The sequence below is a fragment of the Giraffa tippelskirchi genome, chromosome 12 (assembly GCF_054371585.1).
Source record: "Giraffa tippelskirchi isolate mGirTip1 chromosome 12, T2T-mGirTip1v1.2.pri, whole genome shotgun sequence".
Taxonomy (NCBI): Eukaryota; Metazoa; Chordata; class Mammalia; order Artiodactyla; family Giraffidae; genus Giraffa; species Giraffa tippelskirchi.
This window is the reverse complement of record NC_137286.1, coordinates 127,356,834-127,383,675: the sequence shown is the minus strand read 5'-3', so window position 1 is coordinate 127,383,675 and position 26,842 is coordinate 127,356,834. Positions and strand designations below refer to the sequence as shown.

Sequence of the window (26,842 nt, the reverse complement as noted above, 5' to 3'; positions counted from 1 at the left end):
GCACTGCAGGCAGATTCTTTATCACTGAGCCATAGGGGAAGCACCTTTTATAAATGACTACATACATACATTTTTGGAGAAATAATAAAGATAAATAGGTAGATGATAGATGGATAGTCTCAACACACACGTAATTTATTCATAATATTCTATGATACCTAGTAGATGTATAATTAAAGGTATTTTTAAAAGAATTATAGTAAATATGTTGCAAAGTTGTTGGACAATAAACTGTTTTAACATAAGCAAATATATATCGAAGAGAAGATCAAAATATTTCTCATTTATAAGACTTTCCACACAATTATCTTTGGCAAAATCTGTTCTCTTCATAAAAAGAGTTACGCATGCGCAGAAAACGCTGACCATTTAGAAAGAGAAGTTTGGATCTCCTGGTAATTGGGAAATGGTTTTAAAATGAATTTAAGAATTCTTCTCTATTTTTTTTCCCTGAACACTTTTATGATTCAAATGTGAGTGGCCATAGTTTTCTTCTTGAGAAGGTGGGATATCATAAATGGAGATTATAATAAGAAAAGAGACAATTACAAGAAGTGAAAGTGTTAGTCGCTCAATCATGTCTGACTCTTTGCAGCCCCATGGATGGTAGCCCACCAGGCTTCCCTGTTCACGGAATTCTCCATACAAGAGTACTGGAGTAGGTTGACATGCCCTTCTCCAGGGGATCTTCCTGATCCAGGGATCGAACCCAGGTCTCCCACACTTCAGGGAGATTATTTCCTGTTTGAGCTACCCAGGAAGCCCAATTACAAGAAGAAGTGACCCTGTATCCGGGCACCCAAGTCAAGAATGATCTCTTTGATGAAGACAAGACAAGTGATTAAAAATAAAGTTATCTCTTTGTGCCTTTTCAATTCTATACAAACTGAAATACAGATATTTGTCCAAATATTCAATGAGATTTATAACCAAATAAAATATAGAATGGTTGTTTATTATCAACTTATAAAAGATAACTATATCATTAAAATTGCATTCTTTAACAAATTTCTGTCTTATATGGAAATAAATTCCATTATTTCTTTTATAGAACACACCTATCTTTTTAAAAATTGAACTTATTTATTACATACACATCTATTCTTATGTACATGGGAAAGAGAAGATGGTCAGATGTAGCTGCACTGAGAGTATAAATAAAGAGACAAATACCGCCCTGTTAGTGAATGTTCTTCAGTAGATTAGTGAATAAAAATAGAAACAATTCAAAACAAACTGCACACACATACACACATGATGTATTTCCAAGTAAAATGATTTAAAATCACAAACTTGAAGTAGAGAACTTTTATTTCAGAAATTTGAAACATGGAAAGAAGAAAACTTGATGTTCCACAAATAAGTATTGCCTCTTACATCATGAAGGCACTATCAGTGAGAAAATTACCAGTAAATGAGTACGGTATTTTGAGTTAATTTTTTCATACAAAATCTCCAGGTATTTAATTGTCATGTCATCCTATTTGATGTTATAAAGTTCTTGAACAAGTATTATATACAAAATGAATCATTCTATTGCCAAGATGAACATGCTCAATTTTAAATTTGTGGTGTTATCAGTGATGATTTTATAATTAGTGAGTGGATGTTAAATGTATTTCTATCCTTTTACTTGGTATTATGACTACTCTAAAGATATATAAGTCTCCATTACTATGTTTTCATGACTCATACTGCTAAAAGTTAATATATTGACATATGGTAGAACCTGAAAAGGAACAATGAAGTTCACAAGAATAATGACTGTAGAAGAATAAGATCATTTTAAATGCTATACATGATTTCCTCAATGAAGGCTTTCATGGACATGTCATTGGCCTATTCCTAGAATTCTAAAGTATTTTGGTTTAGGAAATATATATTGGAAGACATTTTATTATGATGCAGGAAACACAATTTCATGTATCAGCGCATCATAAATATCTACAGTTTATCTAATTTTTTCATTTTACAAATAGAGGAATTAAAAATTTGCCTTATGTTAATTACAGGCTATATAGAATCACAGAAAATGTCTCCCCTTCATACATTTTTTTGTTTCTGTGTTTAGGTAGGGCACGCTTAACATTTCATGGAAGAAAAGATGTAAGTTTGAGTAATTTTAGACATGAGTTACATAATTCTAAATTATTCAAAATGTTATAAAAGCACATTGAAGATACAGCTAGAAAATTACTGAATACTCATTGGAATATTGGACAACAATACTAATTGGACAACACAAACATGTGGCAGGCAGAAACTCATTACATAGATTACTTTTAAATTCAGAATTACTATTAATGTTCTTTATATTTTCAAATATAATTTTTAAGCATTTGCTGCTGCTGCTGCTAAGTCGCTTCAGTCGTGTCCGACTCTGTGCAACCCTATAGACGGCAGCCCACCAGGCTCCACCGTCCCTAGGATTCTCCAGGCAAGAACACTGGAGTGGGTTGCCATTTCCTTCTCCAGTGCATGAAAGGGAAAAGTGAAAGTGAAGTCGCTCAGTCGTGTCCGACTCTTAGCAACCCCATGGACTGTAGCCTACCAGGCTCCTCCGTCCATGGGATTTTCCAGGCAAGAGTACTGGAGTGGGGTGCCATTGCCTTCTCCTTTAAGCATTTAATTTCTGTCATATTTCTGAGAATCAAGCATTAACAGAATAATACAAAATACATAGTTCTCATGATATTTCGTTGCTTTAAAACTTTAAGTCCTGTACAAACAGTATGTAATTTAAGTGTTGTTAGAGATTATGGTATCAGATATTTTCACTATTTCATTTTTTAAGACCTCTACCTGAAGTAACTACATCTACCTGCGTGCATGTTAAGTCTCTTCAATCGATCTGACTACTTGCAACCATATGGACTATAGCCCCCCAGGCTCTTCTGTCCATGGGATTCTCCAGGCAAGAATACTGAAATGGGTTTGCCATGCCTTCCTCCAGGGGAATCTTCCCCACCCAGGGATCGAACCCGTGTCTCTTACGTCTCCTGCACTGGCAAGCAGGTTCTTTACTACTAGCAGTTTAAGATAAAGATCATTACTTCAATGAATTCATCATTTGAATCCTAGAAAAATAGCTTTATAATACTATTACATTTTTCTTTTTAAGTAAATTTTCCTTAAAGCAGTTTCAAGTTCAGATCAAAAAATGCAGCATTCCCATATACCCACTGATCCCACAAAAGCCAGCCACCACTACTGTAAACATTTTCTACCAGAGTGGTACAGTTATTATAATTGATTAATCTACATTAAAACATTTTTATCACCCAAACACCACAGTTTACATTAGGATTCCCTGTAGATGGTGCACATCCTATGGGCTCTGAGCAACGCACAGTGATATATAGTCACTATTATGGTATCATACAGCTTGTTTTCACTCCAATATAAACCCTCTGGGCTCTGTCTGTTCATCCCTCTCTGGCAACAACTGATCGTTTAACTACTTTCAGAGTTTTGCCTTTTCCAGAGTTTCATATAATTGAAATCATACAGTCTGTATCCTTTTCAGATGGATTTTGTTCACTTAGTAATATGTATTTAAAACTCTTTCATACTTTTTCATGGCTTGATTCCTCATTTTTTTTTTTCTAATTTATGTTTTTATTGAGGGATAATTGCTTTACAGAATTTTGGTGTTTCTCATTTCTTTATAGCACTTAATAACACTCAACTGTCTGGATGTTTTGCAGTTTATTTACCCATTCACCTACTGAAGGACATTGTGGTTGCTTCCAAGTTTGGGAAATTATGAACAAAAAAGTTATAAATATCTGTGCACAGGTTTTCAGGTGTACAGAGGTTTCTGACTCATTTGTTAGTTGCTCAGTTGTGTCCAACTCTTTGCAAACCCACAGACTGTAGCCTCTGTCCGTGACACTGTTCAGGTAAGAACACTAGAGTGGATGGCCATTTCCTTCTCTAGAGGATCTTCTCGACTCGAATCTCTTACATCTCTTGCATTGGAATGTAGGTCCTTTACCACGAGTGCCACCTTTGACTCATTTGGGTAATACTAAAGAGAATAAATCTCAGACCATAGGAGTGTGTGTAGCTTTGTAATATCGAACTTTCAAAATGGCTGTACCACTTTGGAGTCCCTCCAGGAAGGAATAGGAATTTCTGTTACTCCACATCCTCACCAGCATTTACCGTTAGTGTTCCAGATTTTAGGAATTCTAATAGATGTGTAGTGGTATCTCATTGTTGTTCTAATTTAGATTCCAAATGACATATGATTTGGACCACCTTTTCATGTGCTATTTTACCATCTGTATATCTTCCTTAATGAGTTGTTTGTTAAGCTTTTCAGCCCCCCCTTTTTTTTAATCATGTGGTCTGTTTTGTTATTATTGAGTTTTAAGAGTTTGTGTTTTGGATAACAGGTGCTTATCAAATACATCTTTTGCAAATAGTTTTCCTAGTGAATGGATTGTTTTCTCACTCTCTTGACAGTGTATTTTACAGAGAATATATTTTTAATTTCAATGAAATCCATCTTATTTGTTATTTCTTTTACAGATTATGCCTTTCATGGTATCTATGAAATCATTATCATATTCATTCAAGGTCACCTAGATTTTCTCCCACATGATCTAAGAGTTTTTGTTTTACACATTATGTTAAGGCCCATGATCCATTTCCATTTTGAGTAAATTTCTGTGAAAGGTATAAGGTTTGAATTCAGACTTTTTTTTTTTTTTTTTGGCACACAAATGCTCACTTGTTGAAATAACAATATTTGGGTTTTTAAAATCACATGCAATTTAAAATGGATTGTTGCATTATTTATAATTTATTTTAGTCTTTATATTTAACTCTTGAGTGTTATTAACGTGACATATTACCTCATGTTTAAGAGAAAATAATATATGAGAGAAAAACATCAAATTATTAAGGTTAGTATCACTGGGTCTGAACTTCCTATAGCTACAAGAGTGTTCAATATGAATGTAAAAAAGTGAGTTTAGCAAGACTCTTCTTAGCACTGTACTTTATAAGGGCTGTATTACATCTTGGAGTTTACATAAATGATAAAGATAGCTATAGTTTAGTGTTTGCCTACCAGACATCTATACCAAGTAGCAGGTGCTCTGTATATACTCAGTTGAATCCTCATATCTAACCTGCAAGTAACAGTATTATCCCAATTTTACCTATAAAGCCAATGAACCTCAGAATGTTAAATTGCTCAGAACCACACACACAGTAGTGGTCAAGTTCAGATTTCTCGTACTTGAAAAATTCCTGCTTCTACCTTCTTATCATGCTTCATCTCACAAATTTATAAAAACATTTTAAAATGTGATTACCATTTCAGTTGACTGAGGCAAATACTACACTGTTCATAGCTGCAAATATCGTACTCGTTCATCACACTTATTATTTTAGCATTGAATGTTTGTTTAGCTTCTAATCATACCATAAGTCTATCATCAATATAAATATAACCTTTGGTCTTGCGAGGTCTTAAGTCTCCATATGTTTGTTTACATTTCAACTTCAAAATAAATGTATTGGGAAGTATGTGCATTTCAATCACTAATGAAGTGTTTCAGCAATGAATCTACATCTGAATACAAACTTTCAACATCATGTTAATAATATAGATGCTGCTGCTGCTGCTGCTGCTAAGTCACTTCAGTCGTGTCCGACTCTGTGCGACACCATAGATGGCAGCCCACCAGGCTCCCCCGTCCCTGGGATTCTCCAGGCAAAACCATTAGAGTGGGTTGCCAGTTTCTTCTCCAAGGCATGAAAGTGAAAAGTGAAAGTGAAGTTGCTCAGTTGTGTCCGACTCTTCGCGACCTCATGGACTGTAGCCTACCAGGCTCCTCCGTCCATGGAATTTTCCAGGCAAGAGTACTGGAGTGGGGTGCCATTATCTTCTCCAATAATATAGATGAGAACACAGAAAAAATTTTTGCCTAATTATTAATTTGACCAAGTAGGTAATTAATAATAAAAAAAAACTCGCTTCAGGATGCAAAGCTTGGTTTTCATTTGTAATATGTATTTCTTAATACATTTTGGATTTCTTTATTTCATAATTTGATCTATATAATAACGTTACGAATCAGGAAACGTTACTATTCCCATTTGCAGACTAGGAATGGAGACAAAAACTTACACATTTGGAAACTGGTAGATCCTAGATTCGCCTGAGATTTTCTCAGCCCCAGAATCTACGCTCTTAAATCAAAACGGTTTACTAACTCTTAATAGAAGTAAAAAATTGGTAAGAGTAATACAATCTTTAGAAATAAATATAATTTAGATCAGTTGGGTAATTTCCCCCAACAAATCATATAAAACAATAGAATTCAAATGGAACCAATTAAATGTATTTTTAATAACGGTCATTTGGCTTCCATATCCGTATCATAAAAAGTAAAGCAAAAATATTTTTATTTTAACATATATAATATTTAAAAATATATTTTAACATTAAATATTATATATTAACATACATATTTAAACATAAAATATTTTATATAATATACAAAATATTTATATTTTAACATATTTGCAAATAATAACATATTCTACTTGTTTAATAATTTCCATATAATTTAAACTAAAATTATATATACCATTTTGAAGAAATACTATCATGAATATTGTGGAAGACTGAATAGTGTCCTCCAAAATTCATGTCCACCTAGAACATCAGATTAGGACTGTATTTGGGAACAGAATTTTTGCTGGGATAATTGGTTGAATTCATAGTGAATTTTAGGGTAAGTTCTAAACCCAGGAACTAGTTTTCTTACAATAAGGCTGTGCACAGATATACAAAGTACACACACACACAAAAAAAACACTATGTGACTACAGAGGCAGAAAGTGCAGTGATGCATGCATCTACTATCCACCAAACCCAACTGCTGACCACCACTAGAAGCTGGAATAGTCCAGGAAATACTATGTTGATCACATGAGTAAAGCATTGTATGTATGGATCATTAAAAGTATAACATAGTTGCTTTAAAATTTCAGCTTTTAATAATATATTGCAAGAAATTAGTTTTGAGTCTGGCCTAACATTGTCTCTCTATGGTTCACTGACTTTGAGATACATAGGAAGTATATAAGTAGAAAACACAAATTTCTGAGTTGCAAATACAGAAAAACATTTTAGAAGCTTAAATTTTCCTCCCAAGTTCACTGAAATAAAATACTGAAGAACAAGCAACTAGAGCTGACTTTTCAAATGACTTTCCAAAAGCTATGCATTTTCTGAAATATCTGATATTGAGTCTGTGTATACAATTTTAAAATAACACACATTTAAATAAAACTCTGTACCATCATCAACCATGCATCAACAGGGTTCAGTATTAAATATATCTCTAAGAAATGTATTGCTACTTACAATATTCTGACAGAAACAAGATAAAAATACACAAAGTTTGGAAGGAAAATCAAAGTAAAAATATGTAATTAGTTTTTCCTTTTTTATTCAGAAGAAAAAGACAACATAATTTTTCAACTTGTGATTTTAAATTAGTGAATGCTTTTTAAATGATGTGTTTTTTAAGTACAATTTTGTATCTTTTAGTTTCAGCTGGAATCATACAGTAAATATGTTTATGATTCATCTCTTTTGTCTATATTCAGATAGAAACCAGGCAATATATTCACAATTTGGAAGGAATATGAGAAATATATGAGAGCAGTATGAGAAAAAATGTCACAACTCAGGAATGCTAAATGTAGTGAATTAGGAAGGCATATGATCTCCAATAGAAAAAGGACCTGCACTGGTGCTGTCTGCCATTGATGCACATAATACCAAAATGCCTGGACATAACCAATTTCTAAATCACAGAAAATTATTTTCTTCACAGCTCTCATAATGAGTTACATAATCATGGAAAAATAACTCAACAAAATAAGGAACGTAGACTCATAGTGCCAGTGTTGGGTAAAATGTTAGTTTTAGCACTACTAGGAAAGAATTATTACAAAATGAAGCCACTAGCAATAATGCACATGCATGTATGTGTTAATGTATGGTGGTGGTGGTTTTAGTCATTAAGTCGTGTCTGACTCTTGCGACCCCATGGACTGTAGCCTGCCAGGCTCTTCTGTCCATGAGATTTTCCAGGCAAGAATACTGGAGTGGGTTGCCATTTCCTTCTCCAGGGGATCTTCCCGACCCGGAAATCAAACCCGGGTCTCCTGCATTGCAGGCAGATTCTTTCCCAACTGAGCTACAAGGGAAGCCCACAAGTGTTAATATATAAAGACAGGTAAAATAATCAAATAATAAATTTTCAAAATTTTATTCATGGAGTTCACAGGTCCAAAAGCAGATTACCTGGGTGCAAAAAGGATTCAGGATGAGGTAATGTTCAAATCCATATCTCATAACATATCTGGATGTGATCAGACTTCAGTTTTACTATAGGGTCATAGTTCACCAAACCATTTCCTGTTGCCTTTGTCAGAATTAAAACTGCTTTTTCTCTACTGCTACTACTCTTCTCTGCAAAATTCCAGATTTAAAGGGGTACATTATATCTGAGTTTCTTTAGCTGAATTTTTTCCTCTGTAATACATTTTTTTTTTAACCCTAGAGGAACAGAATTCTAAAGGAAAATAATTACAAATGACCTCGACCTTTTCAACTGAAAATTAACGTCTCTGGTTATCAGTCTTTTTGCTTTGGCCTTTAGTAAAATAATAATGCAATGACGCATAATTGTGTAATTAGTATTAAAGTCAAAGGAAAGATGAATTGATCTAGGACCAGTGCTTCATTGTGGGGTATTCAGTCCTTTCAAAAGCATGTTACCCTTTTCTCTAGTGCATGAGTCACACATAGTTACAGCAATAAAACATCAAACAGAATAAAAATAAAAGCATTTAATTGGTGGAGCTCTCAAAAATTGTAAAAGACTCAACCTTTTGTGACTCAATTACAAGAAGAGAGGTTATTAACTGATATATGAAGATATGTGTGGCTCTTGTTTGGAAAACAATTATTGTTTAGAAATATTAGATGGATACAGTGTGTGTTTTAGCTGGGAAGAAACATATGTATGTAATTCAAAGAGGCTGGAGATTATGGAGGATACTTCATTTGTCTGTATGACAATACTAATTAAAGATGAGAAAATTAAAAATATAAAGTTAAAAAAGACAATAGTTTATTGTTTATATTAAACAGAAAGTCTCAGGAAAAATGATGAGAAGATTATTTGTAGTCAATTTTATGGAATTCTAGAGATTTTTAAATTATATTTTCAAAAAATCATTATTTGAAACAAAACTGTAATTCACTGGATGTTTAAACTGAATAATATAAGGAGGCTAACAACTGATAGTAAGTGGTCAGTAGAATAAAAGGAATTTTCAATCTTTCATTATTTTAACAGGAAATAACATCGTTGCATTAAGTGAATCTATTCCCTCAGACTTAATTTTAGTGCACAGCATCAGTTTTATAAACAAAGACAGAAACTTAGCTGCTAATAAAACTGTCATTGACTTATGTTTGATCTCCTCTTATCCAGAGCTGAAAATGCTATAAAGATAAAAGAAGTTTGGCAAGAAAGAAAGTATAAACATAGAAATAATTAGCCAGTGAAGATTTTCAAATGAATCATACTTTTTCTAAAAAGTTTTGTCAAGATATCTAGTTAGTTTAAGAAAAGAGTATCTAGAAATACTGAGTGGTAAAAGGCAAATTGTGTATTTATCCAAGGAAAATTAATATTTATAAAACACAAGAAACACACTGTACCCCTATAAAATTTATACTGAAAACAGTATTATAAATTTTTATAAAATAGCAAAGAACTTTCTAATATTAAAAAATATTAAAATTATACCTCATAATTGGAGAGGACCTTATATAGAAACTGTCATTTTTATTATAACCACTGCTGTGATTGAAAAAACAAGATTTAATACACCTTGATTCTTTTTAAATTTGAAATCAAAGCAAAACTCTTAAGTAACATATACATTTAGTGCAAGCTAATTTATCTCACATTTCACTTAAGTGACACTTTCCTCACTCACTTAGAGCTTTATACTTGTCTAGACAGATTTTTCATTTCTGTTTCACTATTAAAGATGTGGTTTGATCAACAGTGACTGAGGTATTGAGCACTTAAGAATGTGTACTTGGGATGGTGTCAAATGGCTATAGCACCACTACTGGTATTAACATAAGTGGATGACTGTGCATTTACTCACTTCTTGAGATATTCCTCACACACAATATTGAAGCTATTCTCTCCTGGGTACTTGGAACTCTATGCATCCTATGTGAGTGAAAAGAAAGCTTGGGAGAGGCTGTTGGGAAGGCTTGATGATGGCTAAGTCATCATCCCAGCAAGAGTTGGGCTTCTTGATCTGGATTTCAACATCAACTTACATTCAAGTAATTCCATTTAACCTAGAATGACCTGGATTCTATTAAGAACCTAGGAGCCTTCTAACATATCTTCAGATCATGACTAAACTGAGATAATAAATGCAGTGCTACAGTTTGTTTCAAAAGGAACATGTCTTTATACATCAGTAAGGCCAGTTGATCATAGAATATACTTGGTTTAGAAATTTCTAGAAATCAGAAGAGTATTTAATGAAACATTTTTATGTAGGCATTTACTGACATTGAAGTATATCCAAGGGTATGGTAGTTTGATTTAAAAGCGTAATTTAAGTATACTAGTTCAACAAGTCCTTTTCACTTTACTGAGTGTAAATTATAGGCTGAGGCATAGAAGGTATAAAATGTTTAAAAAATAACAAGGTTTATTCTACCAATAGCATTTCATATTATAAGAGAGACTTAGTACACCATCCAAAATACATAACTAGCTATGATCAATTTTACATGAGCAATTAGTCTTTAAGTTCAGTTCAGTTGCTCAGTCGTGTCCGACTCTTTGCGACCCCATGAACCGCAGCACACCAGGCCTCCCGGTCCATCACCAACTCCCTGAGTCCACCCAAACCTATGTCCATCGAGTCCATGATGCCATCCAGCCATCTCATCCTCTGTCATCCCCTTCTCCTCCAGCCCTCAATCTTTCCCAGCATCAGGGTCTTTTCAAATGAGTCAAGACTTTGCATCAGGTGGCCAAAGTATTGGAGGTTCAGGTTCAACATCAGTCCTTCCAATGAACTCCCAGGACTGATCTCCTTTAGGATGGGCTGGATGGATCTCCTTGCAGTCCAAGGGACTCTCAAGAGTCTTCTCCAACACTACAGTTCAAAAGCATCAATTCTTCTGCGCTCAGCTTTCTTTATAGTCCAACTCTCACATCCATACATGACCACTGGAAAAACCATAGCCTTGACTAGACGGACCTTTTTTGGCAAAGTAATGTCTCTGCTTTTTAACATGCTGTCTAGGTTGGTCATAACTTTCCTTCCAAGAAGTAAGCGTCTTTTAATTTCATGGCTGCAATCACCATCTGCAGTGATTTTGGAGCCCAAAAAAATAAAGTCTGACACTGTTTCCCCAACTATTTCCCATGAAGTGATGGGACCGGATGCCATGATCTCAGTCTTCTGAATGTTGAGCTTTAAGCCAACTTTTTCACTCTCCTCTTTCACTTTCATCAAGAGGCTCTTTAGTTCTTCTCGTTTTCTGCCATAAGGGTGGTGTCATCTGCATATCTGAGGCTATTGATATTTCTCCCGGCAATCTTGATTCCAGCTTGTGCTTCCTCCAGCCCAGCGTTTCTCATGATGTACTCTGCATGTAAGTTAAATAAGCAGGGTGACAATATACAGCCTTGACATACTCCTTTTCTTATTTGGAACCAGTCTGTTGTTCCATGTCCAGTTCAAACTGTTGCTTCCTGACCTGCATACAGGTTTCTCAAGAGGCAGGTCAGGTAGTGTGGTATTGCCATCTCTTTCAGAATTTTCCACAGTTTATTGTGATCCACACAGTCAAAGGCTTTGGCATAGTCAATAAAGCAGAAATAGATGTTTTTCTGGTACTCTCTTGCTTTTTCGATGATCATCGGATGTTGACAATTTGATCTCTGGTTGCTCTGCCTTTTCTAAAACCAGGTTGAATATCTGGAAGTTCACAGTTTACCTATTGCTGAAGCCTGGCTTGGAGAATTTTAAGCATTACTTTACTAGCATGTGAGATGCTGTCTTTCAAAACTTCAGGATTACAAAGTTTCGCAATCACTTTTTGATCATTAATAGGAGGTTCAAAATTAGAATATATATGTTTAAACAGTCAATCCAATCTTTTCCACATTTCTCAAAACTTTATAATTTAAACAGATTAATGAATAACATTATTCATAAACTCAGAAGGTAATCCCTTTCAAATTTCAATATTCTCTCTGATTATTCCCTCTCAGCAATTTTTTGTTTTACCAAAATGGACCATAGAAATTTTACTGAACATTTGGTGCAGATTCTAATATTATATCTTTGGTTTGTATGATTCTTCTGTTTCTAAAAGTCTCAGCCCACGACCTGACTTCTCAATGGGGCTTGATGCAATACCCTCAATAATATTCATGAGACACCATTAAAATACATTGCCTTATATAGTTGTTTATCTTTCTTGTTATTACCCAATCTCGGTGTGTCTAGACTGCAAAGTCTTTGATGTCAGGAGCTGTATTTTACACTTCCCAATGTTCCCACATTTAATAGAGGAGTATATACACGGTAGGAACTCAAATACATATTCATAATTATATTAGATAATTTTTGTTCTCTATCAGACTTCATCAACTGGTTGAGAAAACTTTTTTCTTTGGAACATCATCACTGTTGAAAATCTATATTCTAAATATTCTTTATTCACTGAATCCATGTTTCCTAATTACTAGGAAATATTAATTGGATACTACCACTGACACTTTGCAAAGAATGATAGGAATAGAAATTTGCTGCATGTATATTCTATATTTCAAAAGCTAATTATTGGACAACTGTAAATATTCTCTGGGAATGTTTAGTCATTAAAAATTATTATACAGAGAACACTTTACATGAAATTTACCCTCTTCACATATTATTTTAACTATTATACAATATTGTTAACTATAAGCAAAATATTGTATGACAGATCTCTAGGCCTCATTCATCGTGCATAACTAAAACATTATACCTCTTGATTAGCATCTCCCAGTTTCCCCCTCCCTCCAACCCCTAGCAACCACCATTCTGCTCTCCACTTTGTTTCTATTAGTCTGACTGTTTTAGAAACCTCATATAAATGTAATCACGGAGCATTTGTCTTTCTGTGAGCGGCTTATTTCACTTATCATAATGTACTCAGAATTCACCCATGTTGTAGCACGTTGCATGATTTACTTTTTTAAAAACTGATAAATATTCAACTGTGCATGTACATCACGTTTCCTTCTGCCCTGTCTTCTGTCACGGACAGCTAAGTTGCTTCCACATCTTGACCATTATGAACAGCGCTTCAATGATGACGGAGGCACTAATATTTTTTCCAAAATCCTGATTTCAATACTTCTGGATAAATATCCAAAAGTGGGATTTCTGAAATATATGGTAGCTCCATGTTTAGTTTTGGGGAAACTTGTACATTTGTGGTAGTAAAACTAGATATCTAGATTCAAAATATATATATATATACACACATATATATAAATTGAACACTTTATCTTACATCATACAAGGAAATCAACATGTAACAAATGAAAAACATTAAGGTAAGTCCAGGAACTGTAGGACTCCTAAAAGAATATGCAGGATAAAAGCTATATGCATTGGTCTTTGCAATGATTTCATAGTATTAATGCCAAAAACACAGTGAACAAAAGCAAAAATAAACAAGTTCCTTTTTTATCAAACTAGAAAGCTTCTGCAAGCAAAGGAAACAAACAAATGAAAAGACAATCCATGGAATGAGAGAAAATAGTTGTAAATCACACATCTGATAAGGGGTTAACTTCAAAATTATATAAGGAAAGAATTTGATTTAAAAATGGGCTAAGGACTTGGATACACATTTTTCCAAAGAAGATGTACAAATGGCTGACGCATATAGGTAAGTATGCTCAAAATCACAAATCAGCAAGGAAATGCAAATTACAAACCACTATGAGCTATCAGTTCAAATCTGTCTGAATGGCAATCATCAAAAAGAAAAAAATAACAAAGGTTACAAGACTTGAGGAAGACACTGAGAAATTCAAACATATCCACTATTGATTAATATTCACAATGATAAAATCATTTATAGAAAACTAAGCTACCTTATCTAAAAATTGTAGCACCTTAATTATGGCGATTTAAGACCACCTGATGAGAAGAACTGACTCACTGAAAAAGACCTTGATGCTGGAAAGATTGAAGGCAGGAGGAGAAGGGGACAACAGAAGATGAGATGGTTGGATGGCATCACCGACTCAATGGACATGAGTTTGAGCAAGCTCTGGGAGTTGGTGATACAAACACATACACCAATTTGTATCTGTTAAATTTGTTTGTGCAGTCCATGGGGTGGCAAAGAGTCAGACACAACTGAGTGACTGACTTGAAGAAAATAGGTGGTACTAATAGTAAAGAACCCACCTGCTAATACAGGAGATGTAAGAGACACGGGTTTGATCCCTGGGTTGGGAAGATCCTCTGGAGAAGGAAATGGCAACCCACTCCAGTATTCTTGCCTGGAGAATCCCATGGACAGAGGAGCCTGTTGGGCTACAGTCCATAAGGTTGCCAAGACTTGAACATGACTGAAGCGACTTAGCATGCACATACACACAAGACAACACCAGAAAACAAAATTACCTGTATAATTTTACTCCTTTCCATAAAATTCTTATGTTGTGTGAGGATGGTGACTTATTGTCTAGATTTTAGGAGAGAATTGTCTATTTGGTCAACTGATTAAAAATAGTGATACATTTGTTATTAAAGAATTGAGAAATCAAACTTATTCTATTATATTCTGGTCATATTATAGCATTTATCTTCCCATGTTAAAAACATTAAGGGTTTTGATTTATTAGCATATTACCTTCAAATTATTATATTGATAGCTTGCTAAAGATCATAGAAAGTATTTCTAAAGATAGAAATCACATCCAGGATTGTTTTATTTATAAACTAGTTTTGGAGAAACTACAAAATAATCTAAAGATACAAAGTAAGAAAATTTTGAGAAAGTGGTTTAATTGAGGTTCTTTTTAAATGTTTGATTCAGATTTGCCAAACTGAACAAAGATGTCAATGGACAAATGCAGTTTAAGCAGATCTATGCTTTAATTCAGCATTCTATATTGCTGATGGCACACCTGCCCTCCATGGAAAGATGTAAAACATTTAAAATAAAGAAAAATATCCCAGAAATTATTAAAGTTACTATTAAATTAAAGTTACTATTCACTGACGTGCTAAGATCAGAGTTAGTGAGAGGTCATACAATTCTTGACAAAATTTATGGAGACAAAGCTGAGAAAAAAACAAGTTGGAAGAGACTGAAGAAAATGTACAAAAGGTATTTTTTCAAGTGATCTACAAGCAGTAAATAGAAAATCTGATAATTTTCAGCCACAAATTGTTAAGCCATACATGTAAAGCAAAAGCAATTCACTGTATCTTAAATATTGATATTATAAAAACATTAATACTATATTACATTTTCTTGCTATTAAATCATAAAATCATTGCAATATAAATATATTTGTTTCTTCTTTTTATATAGTTATCCTGCACTTGACATTAAAGTTCTAAAAACTGTAACTAGAGAATATTTCCATTTATCTCTTAAATTTGTTATAATTTGTCTTCTTAATGTGTAATGTCTTTAAGGTTGTTTTGGATTGATTTGCTTTAGAATACTTTGACTATTTTAATTTTCTACATGGGTCCAAATATTCTGCATATTTCTAAGTGACAAATTATAATAGGCACTTAAGACATACCTTTATTCAAGTTTTTTTGCAGAACACAATGTGGTTTGTTTGATTGGTTTTAAGTTTTTTAGTAATCACTTGATTTTCTATTTACAGAAGCATCATAAATAATGTGATATGTTCTCAGAAAGAAAATACAAAAGCTTGATAAAGTCACCTGAATTACAACACATAATTGAAAGACTGGACCTTTCAAACGTGCCAGTCAGTGAATGTAGAAAGATGCTAAAAATGATTGCACTGAATAAATATTATGATCATTATTTTGGATTCATTGAGCATGATGCCTCTCTTTTTGCAATTGATTTGTTTCCTATTAAAGCTGTTTCAATTTCCTTCTTTATGCAAATATCCCATAATAAAAGCACCATATCTGCTGAACACTCTTGATATTATAGGTTGAAATGTTCCTTGTATTCATCATATCATCATAAGTTATGCTTATGATCCATGCTGACACATTGATCTCAGGATATCATTAACACTCTTGATGGGTGATAATGGCTCTAAAAGCAGAGCTATCATCTGGTTTTTATATACCCAGAACGTTGGGTGGCATTTTGCAATGCCCACAGCCTCACGTAGGTTTAGACACGTGGGTTTATGCTGTCTTAAGAAGATGAGTGCCCGCCCCTGATATTACCTCATTATGCAAAAATAACATATCCTTCATGACTATTTTCACAGACGTTTAAGACACATCTGATGAAGTTCAACTTTCAGGAACCAAGGACTGCCAGAAAATATTAGCCTCTACATTATGCATGCATTTAGAAGCTTACCTGAAATCTGCCTTTTATAAAGGAATAGTATGGATAAGTTGAACTGTACATTTTTTTTTAACTTGATTGCCATTAAAGCAGAAATTATAAGGTTGCAACAAAAAAAAAAAAAAAAAAATTTTCATAGGCAGTTCCTTGTATGTAAACTGTGTTCTTCTTGTAGGAGATCTATTTTCAAGATTTATTTGACTTAACTTTAGGTTGATTTATATTTCATTTGCTTGGCTTTTTATGTTTTCTAGTTTTCTTGCTGACAATTCACATCTAGCCCTATTAGTACCTAATAGTGGCACCATTCATGAGTGATCACTTATGATTTAAATAGGTCAAATATACCTGAGATGCTGGCAGCAGTTAACAAAACTATTAAACACAATATGTGACATTTCCAAATTATTTTGGATCTAACTGGACGTTTAGAACCAGTAAAAATTGTAATTTCTCAGTTAAAACTCTAAAATCTACAGCTTTCCATGTCTTTTAAAATATATTTGCCTAAAAAGTGTTTTTAGATGTTAAGTATTAAAATATAACACGTTCATAATTAAATGCATTTCCCTTTTATTTTTGAAGACAATAATTCCTTAAAAATAAGACATCTTTAGTAGTTGGCCATAATCTGTTAAACATTCTCCAGGAGAAATTTCTGGAGCTAGATTTTTTTTCAAAAGGTGTAACTTCTGGTGTTCTCTACTCTCAGTTTTTTTTTTTTTTCCTGTACTATGAAACTGGCCTTCCCACTACTCTATCTACTATTGTTATGCACGATATTTATAATGAACTTTAGGAAAATTTCCTTGGAGGACTGTGGTTCCAAGGGTGTTTGTTTTTTTTCCAAGATTTAATAAATCAAAGTAAACAAAGCTCCCTCCTCTTTCCCCAGTCTGATCAGATCTGATCTTCAGACTTTTTACACTCAATGTTCTCTCTGCCAGAAAATACTTCCATCTTCCCTTTGAATGGACAACACTAACCCATTTATTAGTTCTAAGTTCAGCCTTGTCTGATGCTCCATCTTGGACAAAACTCCTGGGTATGTACACTCACTTAAGACTACACATCCCTTTTTAAGCACTAAAACACTTAATTACACTTCTATACTTGTGTATTTTCTTGATTAAAACCTCTTCTCTAATAAACTATGAGGTCCACAAAGTCAGATCATTTCTTTTCTTGCTGACTATTTCCAGAAGCCAATGCAAAATATGCCATATAATAGGCACTGGATGAACACGTAAAGAATGAAGGAACAAATGAAAAATTTTCAGAAATCAGATTCCATTAGGCATAGAAACCTGGCATAAAAAAAATGATGTCTAAATTTCAAAATAAAGAATTTTTAATATCCCCAGTTTTTGTATTTCTGAAAAGACAGCTTTGGAACATAATTTATGGCTAAGAGGAACTCCTGTCTCCTCTGTACTGGTCAAATAATTCTGGTCAATGTGTTACTAGGTAGAAACTCAAGCTTCCTTATCTCTAAAAGTAGAATAAAAAAACACACTCAGTGCTGAATAGGAGGCTACTATGAGTGTTACATGAGCAATGAATGTAAACATCATGTCTGCTGTATAGATAATGTTAGTCTATTAACATTATCACAATGATTATCAAATGTCAATACAGGCTGGCTACTATGTTACATGGATAATAATGATTGCCTGCCTTTGACTTTAATAAGGAAGTTACAATTTAATGAATAGTTAAATAGGAATGAGCCTGTAAAATACACATAACTTCCTTTCTAGGGAAAGAAAAATGTATCTATTAATCATGGAGAGTCAGCAAAGAATACAATGAATAAATAACACATATGGCTTCCTCTAAAAGAGTAAAACAGTACTGTTTGGGTAGTGAAACGTACCAAACAAAATGCTTCACACAGTAAGGAAACAAGGGTATCTCAGTAAACTATGAGCAACAGAAAAAGCCATATTGTTAAGTGGATTGAGCCCCAGTGTCTTTAGGCCATTTAGGCTAAGTACACCTATGACAAAGCACTAAGCATGGACCAAATATTCCTCACATTATCATAGAATGTGGTCAGTGTACACATTTTAGAAAAATGTTGAGAAAATTTAACAATATCAATAATTAGCTAGTTCACACGAAATATAGAGTGAAGTCCCAGTTTATTATCACCCTCATGGAACTATTCACTAACAGACTGCTATTAGTTTTCTATTACTGCTCAACAAGTTTTTCCCTAAAATAGAAGCTTAAAACAATAAATAGTTATTTTTCACTATTTCTGTGGGTCAGGAAATCAGCAGTTTGGGCGGGCTCTGTGTGTCTCATTATGAGACATCAAGATATTGACCAGGGTTCTGTTGTTTAAGGGTCTGGCTGTGACTGGAGGGTCTACTTCCTACGAAGTTTATTCTTACAGATGTTGGCAGAATATATCAGTATTTTGCAATGTGGCCTTCTCCATGGTGCTACTGAGGGGTCCTCCTGCCATGGCAGCTGGCTTTCTCCGAACAAATGATATAAGAAGGAAAAGTGTACACTTCAATGTCTACCATAACCTCGCCTTGGACACTGAACACTGCTATTTCCTCAATATCCTTGCAGTTTCATAACTCAGCCCTAGGTACTAAGGGAGGAAAACAGAAAACTGTGTCAATAATCTGAAGTAATCAGTGAGAGTCGCCACCATCTTGGATCACTTAGCAATTACAGTTACAACCAAATGCAAATAGTGACATAATTTTGGAGATTTTGAATTTAATTCTATCAAAATTGATTTATAAGATTCTATGGGTTATTTTAACAAACAGTAGGATAAACGATGTGTTTGTGTTCATATTTGATAGTCTTAATTTATCAATATCCCATTCCACAATCCACTGAGAATTATCTTCATAGTTGTAAAATAACAATCTTCACTTCCTTTTTGTAAAAAGAAAATGCACTCAAGAGCTTGCCACTCTCAAATGGATTAACCATGTATTATCAACAGTATTATATAACTGAATTTGATAATGTAAAGTAGTAAAGGGGATCTATTCTTTGTATTACATAAAACTCAATATGTTCACGAGATGCCTGTGGAGAGTTACAGCATGCAACCCTTCCTAACTGACTCAGGCTAATTACCAGCTGAATTGAAAGGTAGATTAATATTTTCCATTAATTTATAAATAACTATTCTGCAAGTTATTATAGCATCACTGACTCAATGGACATGACTCTGAGCAAAATCTGGGAGACAGTGAAGGACAGAGGAGCCTTGCAGGCTACAGACTTTGGGGTCACAAAGAGTCAGATACGACTTAGCGACTGAAGAACAGCAACATCCTAAAAGTGCAGGAGAAGGACAACAGTGAATGCGACTGCCAGCTCCCAAGCAGTCTATCTAGCTAGATTCTTGCTATTTTTTGCTTGTTTCTTTCATCCTAAAGGAGATCAATCCTGGGTGTTCATTGGAAGGACTGATGTTGAAGCTGAAACTCCAATCAATACTTTGGCCACCTCATGTGAAGAGCTGACTCATTGGAAAAGACCCTAATGCTGGGAAGGATTGGGGGCAGGAGGAGAAGGGGACAACAAAGGATGAGATGGTTGGATGGCATCACTGACTCGATGGACATGGGTTTGGGTAGACTCCGGAGTTGGTGATGGACAGAGAGGCCTGGCGTACTGCAATTCATGGGGTCACAAAGAGTCGGACATGACTGAGCGACTGAACTGAACTGAACTTTCCCTCGATATTTCAGAAAACCAAAATTCAAATTGATTTCATTTCTTCCTACGAAACAGCCTGAATATGACTACAGTGAACACTTCAAATATCAGTTGGTCATGGAGCCTTGAAAAAAATCTCACCTAAACGACCATCCTATGTACCAGGGTGTTCATCCTCCTGTTGATCTGAAGTAATGTGCAGCTTTCAATACAACTGTCTCCCATTTCTAGGAAAACATGTGGCCTTCATGTATTCTTACTGACTTTATCTATGCAATTTTCTTCAAAGGCATTTCATCAATACAGAACCTTTGCAGAGTAACAGTATATATACATATATACCAAAGTTAGCCATCTCTTTTAGGATCCATAAATATTACAGTGCATGCTTCTGAGTGCAGGCATATTTGTTAAATGGCCCAGTTTCTTTGAGCTAGTGGTCCACTCTAATTCTCTGATGCCACAAGATGCAAAGCATCTGTTACTATTCAGCAGCAGCTAACAGGATTTCTGGCTTTCCATTAATCAACTGGAAGAGAGGACTATTTATTCACTTAGATGGCAGGTCCTCTGGGATTACAAGAAGCTCACGAAGAGAGGGAACACAATTTCAAGAAAGCAAAGAACAAAGCAAGTAAATGACTGACAAATACCTAATGTGAGGGAAAGCATGTAACATCATCACATCCCAGAAGGCCTCCCAAATTTTTGCTTTTGTAATAACTTCTTTACATAAGGAAATAGAAGTATTCTCATAAGACAGTGATATAATAACTCTACCACTTTCAACTTTCATTTCTAAAGAGCTGCTACATATGTAATTCTTCAAAGTGTTTTCAACATTAAAAAAAAAAATAACTGCTTAAAAAGAGGAAGCATGTAAGTTTTGCCCTTCCACTTAGCATACTACAGATTAACTTCTAGCTACTTCTTTTTCATTTTAGAGTGTCGAAAATTTGTTGAGAGGGTACACACATGTGCACACATTTATCTGGTGACTAAAAATCGAGACATTTTAAATATTAAAAACAACAAATTAATAATAAAATGGAGAAATAATGATAACAGTATTTATTATTTTATAAAAATAATCTCTCCAAGTGGGATTTTTTTCAGCTATGTACAGCTGGTTAAACATTCAGAAACCAATTAAGGTAATCCATCACATCAACTGGCTAAAGAAGAAAACATCATATAGTCATGGGATTAGGTCTAAAAGAATCATCTAAAAAAATATAAATTCCATTAATGATAAGCAAACTCAGAAAATTAGGCAAAGGGAAAACCTCCCCACCTTGATTTAAAAAACTAAAAAATCTATAACTAACCTCATACTAAATGGTGAACAACTAGAAGAAGGAATAAGTAAAAATGTCTTTTTCACAGACATGATTGTCCATCTGGAAAATCTTACGTAATAGAAAACAAACACCAAACAAAACCAATTATTGCAAGGTTTCAGGTTATAAATACACAGAAGCTAATACTTCTGTATAAAGATATACAAAAGCAATGAACAGTAGGAATTTACAATTTAAAAAGCACAATGTCATTTACATTAGCATAAATAGAAATGTGGGGGGGGGGTGGAGAAGAAACCAACATGACATGACGTTGCAAAGCAATTTTCCTGTAACTAAAAAATTCAAAAAGAAAGGAGAGAAGGAAAGGAAGGGTGGAGAGAGGAAGGAAACCTTAGGTATAAATTTAATAAAATATGTGTAAGGTCTATGTGAGGCAAATAGAAAGCTCTGATGAGAGAAATAAGAGAGGATCTAAATAAATGCACAGCTGTTAACAGGCTCATGCATAAAAAGACAATATTAACATGACACATTTTTCCATATCTGATCTATAGATCCAATGCAATCTTAAATCAAAATTCCAGCAGGTTATCTTGTGAATTATCAACTGATTCTAAAATACAGAGAAAATAAAGAGATCCAAAATACTAAAGAGGAAAAAAAAAAAAAAGTAGACACTACCTAACTTCAAAACTTGATATAATGCTACAATAATTAAAACAGTGTGGTACTGGTCAGAATGGACAGATAAATGAAAGATAATAAAGATGCCAGAAACACACCCACACAAATAAAGTCAACTGATTTTTTATATATGAGTAAAAGACATTTTATAAAGGAAGAATAATCTGTTCAAAAAATGGTCCTAGAACAACTAGACACTAAATATAAAATGACTCCTTACACCTTTCACAAAAGTGAACTCAAAATGGATCATAGACATAAATGTAAAATGCAAAACTACAAAACTTCTAGAAAATAAGATAAAAGCAAAACTCAGTGAGCTTGTTTTGGTAATGATTTCTTAGAGAGATAACACCTAAAAAGCTCAATCTATGAAAGAAAAAAATAGACACTTCGGACTAGACTTCATTAAAATTAAAAAAAAAAAAAGATCCATAGGACACTGTTGAAAAAATGAAGAGAGAAGCCAAAGAAAGGGAGACAATCTTTGAAAAACACATATTTGATCAACATTGTTATTCAAAATATGCAAGTAACTCTTAAAAGTGAATTTAAAAAAAATTAAAATGGGCAAAATTCAGAACAAACATTCAGCAAAGAAGATATACAGATGGCAATATGCATACAAAAAATATTTACCATCATATGTTATTATGGATTTACAAACTAAAACAACACTGAGATACTATTATAAACCTATTAGAATAGCCAAAGTCTCAAACACTGACAAACTCAAATCCTGGTATTCTCATTCATTGCAGAAAGGAAGGCAGAATGGTCCAGCTACTTTTAAGACAGTTTGTCAGTTTCATAGAAAGCTAAACATAGATGTACTGTACAATCCAGAAATAATGTTCCTTGATATTTACTAAAGTGAGGTGACAATTTATGTCCACACATAAACCAGCACCTGAATTTTTATAGGAGCTTTATCCACAACATACACACAGCTTAAAAAAAAAAAAAAATCAGTATCTCTTCCATCTGAAAGATCATAACCGAAACAACAGATGAAAAACTTAAAATATAAACAATAATATATTGAGCATATATTTGTATTTTTCTTTGCAAGAGATATAAAGCAGGAAGAACCAATTCTCTCATTGCTGAACTGACAAAAATTAGAAAGAACCAAGATGTCCTTGTAAGGGGATAAGTACACTGTGGTTGGTACATGCTTACAATGGAATATGTTGAGGTGTGTGGATCACTCCCTACCTCTCTTAATTCTTTTGGCTGCTCTACTAATTAAATGGGTGCAAGGGAACTTAACAGGAGAAAACAAACAAATTTAACTTTGTACATACAAAGGGCCCATATATAAGGAACCTAAGAAGTGATAAAAGCAGGTTGTTTATATATGTTCTACACAAACAATAAATTTTGAAATAACAAGACAAAGACATTTAGGCTTAGGGACTTGTGAAGAAACTAATTTGTTTACACAGACTTCTTGGCCCTGAATTCCTTCTTTTTGGCCATAATGAAGTCTCTCTACCTCCTAGTACAGGGAAGTTATTTGGAACATGACAGAAATTTATTATCAGTTTTCGGGAGTCAGAGACGAGGGTCACAGGGTCCTTCTTGCATAAGTTATTTCCCAAGTAATTTTCACTTAAGATAATGAATATGCCAGTTTGGCATATTTGGGAGGTGGCCTGCTCTGAATTCCATCAACTATTATTCAGCAATAAAGAGAAATAAATTATCATGTCACAAAAAGCCATGAAGGAACTTTAAGCCCATATTTGTAAGTGAAAGAAGGCAATCCAAAAAGGCTACATACAATATAATTTCAACTATACAACATTCTGGAAAAAGCAAGACTATAGTGACAGTAAAAAACATCAGTGATCACCACTGGTTCAGGTGGAGGGGAAACGGTAAGTCAGTGGAAAACAGGGCTTTTTTTTTTTTAAGAATAGTGAAGTTATTCTGTATCATACCATAACAGTAGATGCATCATGGAATGAATTGGCCAAACCAAAACATTACAACAAGATAAATCCTGATATCAACTATGGACTTTAATTGAAGTCATGCATTAATACTGGTGCATCATCTGTCACAAATGTACCACACTAATGCAAGATGTAAATAACAGTAGAAACAATGTGGAGAAAGTGGAGGAGTAGTATGGGAATCTATGCTTTCTGCCCAATTTCTCTGTAAACCTGAAACTGCTCCAACAAACATTCCATTCATCTCTTCAAATAACACATTTTTATTAGTCTCAATACTAAAACAGTATAATTATATTTGTAGGATTTTATTATCAAAATAGAAGATAGTAAAATCTACCAATTTTTCTTCAAAAATCTGAGAGATTCTGGGCTAATTATTTACACCTTGTCTTCCAGAGACAAGGTTTTGTCCTTCATTAGAGATTTTTTTTTAATTCAATGTGATTTTAAGCTATTGCGTTAAATTCTACTTTAACTGACATTATTTTAATCATTTTAACTCTTTACAAAAGTATGAAAACTCTGAACCACACTGCAATAGACACATATAGCTTCTTAAAAGATGTCATTTTCATCTGAAAGAACACAATCAAGTCTCATATATAAAACTAAAAGGTAAAATATATTGAGTGTATATTCACATTTTTTTTCACTCATTAATGGAATCTAATTTTTTTAAAGATATACATGAACTTATTTCCAAAACAGAAGCAGACTTATAGGTATTGAAAATAAATTTATGGTTATCAAAGGGGAAATCTGGTGGAGGAGGGGAGACGGGATAAATCAGGAGCTTGGTATTAATAGACACACACCACTATTTGTAAGATAGAAAACCAGCAATAACCTACAGTATCATACAGGGAACTCTACTCAACACTTTGTGATAACCTATATGAAAAAAAGAATGAATATATGTATAACTGAGTCACTTCACAGTATACCTGAAATCAACAAAACATTGTAAATCAACTACAATGCAACAAATTAAAAAAATTTGTTTTTTTCTTGTCAGCAGAGAGCAACTGGCCTGCACTCAAGCAGTCAACAGGTGTGAAAACCTGCCATCTAACCTCATTTAAATGCCTGACCACTGTTAAAAGGGAAAAAAAAAAAGTTTAATGATTTTCTTAAATCATGGTAAGAAGCCATTATTCAAGCTGGTGAGTTATCAAGACCACTTAATAGGAATCAAGGACCACTCTGGTGGACTACAGGTTTTCCTTTCAGAAAACAGAGCATTCCTATAAAAACTTGGGTGAGCTAAAATGCCTGCTAAGGGTGCATGCTACCTCTATAAAAATGATTGGCTGGGAGAAAAACAACACTGTTTTTTTCATAAAAGGAAAAATTTGTTTCAAATTTCTTTCTGTTAATGAACACTGGTATTGCTGGAGGTCTTTCCTAAAAGCAAAGAGGCTTAAAAGCAAACAAACAACAACAAACCAAGGGAATAGTTGTATTTCAGTGGTTGTGAGACTGTACTCAACTCCTAGTACTGCACAGCCAAGTAGGAATTTACAACCAAAGACCAAGTTGGGGGTCAATGTATCAAAAAATTACTAAAGAAATAGCAGTGCTAAATAGGATTCTGGCTTAAGGTAGGCCAACATAATGAGACACCCCCCGGGGGAAGGCGGAGGATGAGGAACTTGATCTCCGGTGGAAGTTGGGGACGGCTGTTCTTGCTAAAATAACCTAGCAGAGTCCTTGTGGAAACCAGGTTTTACAGGGAAACACACAGCTAGCCTAAGAATAGGTTCAGAAGTGAGTAAGTTTGGTCCAGCAAAGAATTTTTGTCCCTTGGAAGGGTCGCAAAACAGTCTGAATTGACTCAACGACTAAACAATACCATGCAGAGGCCAGCCCTCAGTGCCATCCCGGAATCCTCCCCTTAGTGCCAGCATTTCTCAAGCTCTCTGACGCAGGGTCCCCACCACCCTGGCTGTCGTTAGTATTTAAGGTCTGTTCCTCCAACAAGCAAAACAGAAACTCAAACAGGAAGAAAAAATGCTCCACCCTTATCCACCAGCAAGAGTCCGAGTTCTTCTTCCCACCTTCTTCCCTCTATTACCTGAGTCTCCTCTGGGAAGAAGCGGAAAACTCATAATGCAGAATTGAAGAACAAATGTCCTGTAAGAACAGCGCCTGGACCACCTAGGCTGTAATCCGGAGATAGGAATACACAGGCCGCACAGCCAAAATGGCGCTGGTTCCGAGTTGGGCAGCAGCAACCCTCGCGCATGCGCCTCAGGAGGCTCAACGTCAGCTTCCCAGAATCTTCTTCGAGGGCGTTCTTGATTTCCCAGGACATCCTAGTTACTGGCCAGCTGGATTCTCTATCAGAACACAGAGGTCTCGGCATCCTCCACGCTGTCCTACCTGAACTTCGAGACTCCGAACTCACTGCTATTTTCAGTCAAAACAATCTCCTGAGCTTCCTGCCAACCAAGCAGGTTTTACTTCAATCTCCGGTCCCTGCCCTGGCGCTATTTGCCTTCCTCTATCAT

General features: G+C 34.4%; 1 long non-coding RNA gene across 2 annotated transcripts in view; it reads right to left on the bottom strand.

The window, feature by feature from the left end:
• The window catches only part of LOC145529435 (uncharacterized), a 286,481-nt gene extending 259,923 nt beyond the window's left edge, over positions 1-26,558 (bottom strand). For both annotated transcript variants that reach the window (XR_014071224.1, XR_014071223.1), the window contains exon 1: positions 26,407-26,558. This is a non-coding gene — a long non-coding RNA (uncharacterized LOC145529435). The remainder of the gene's footprint in view (positions 1-26,406) is intronic.
• Positions 26,559-26,842: the final 284 nt, after the last annotated feature.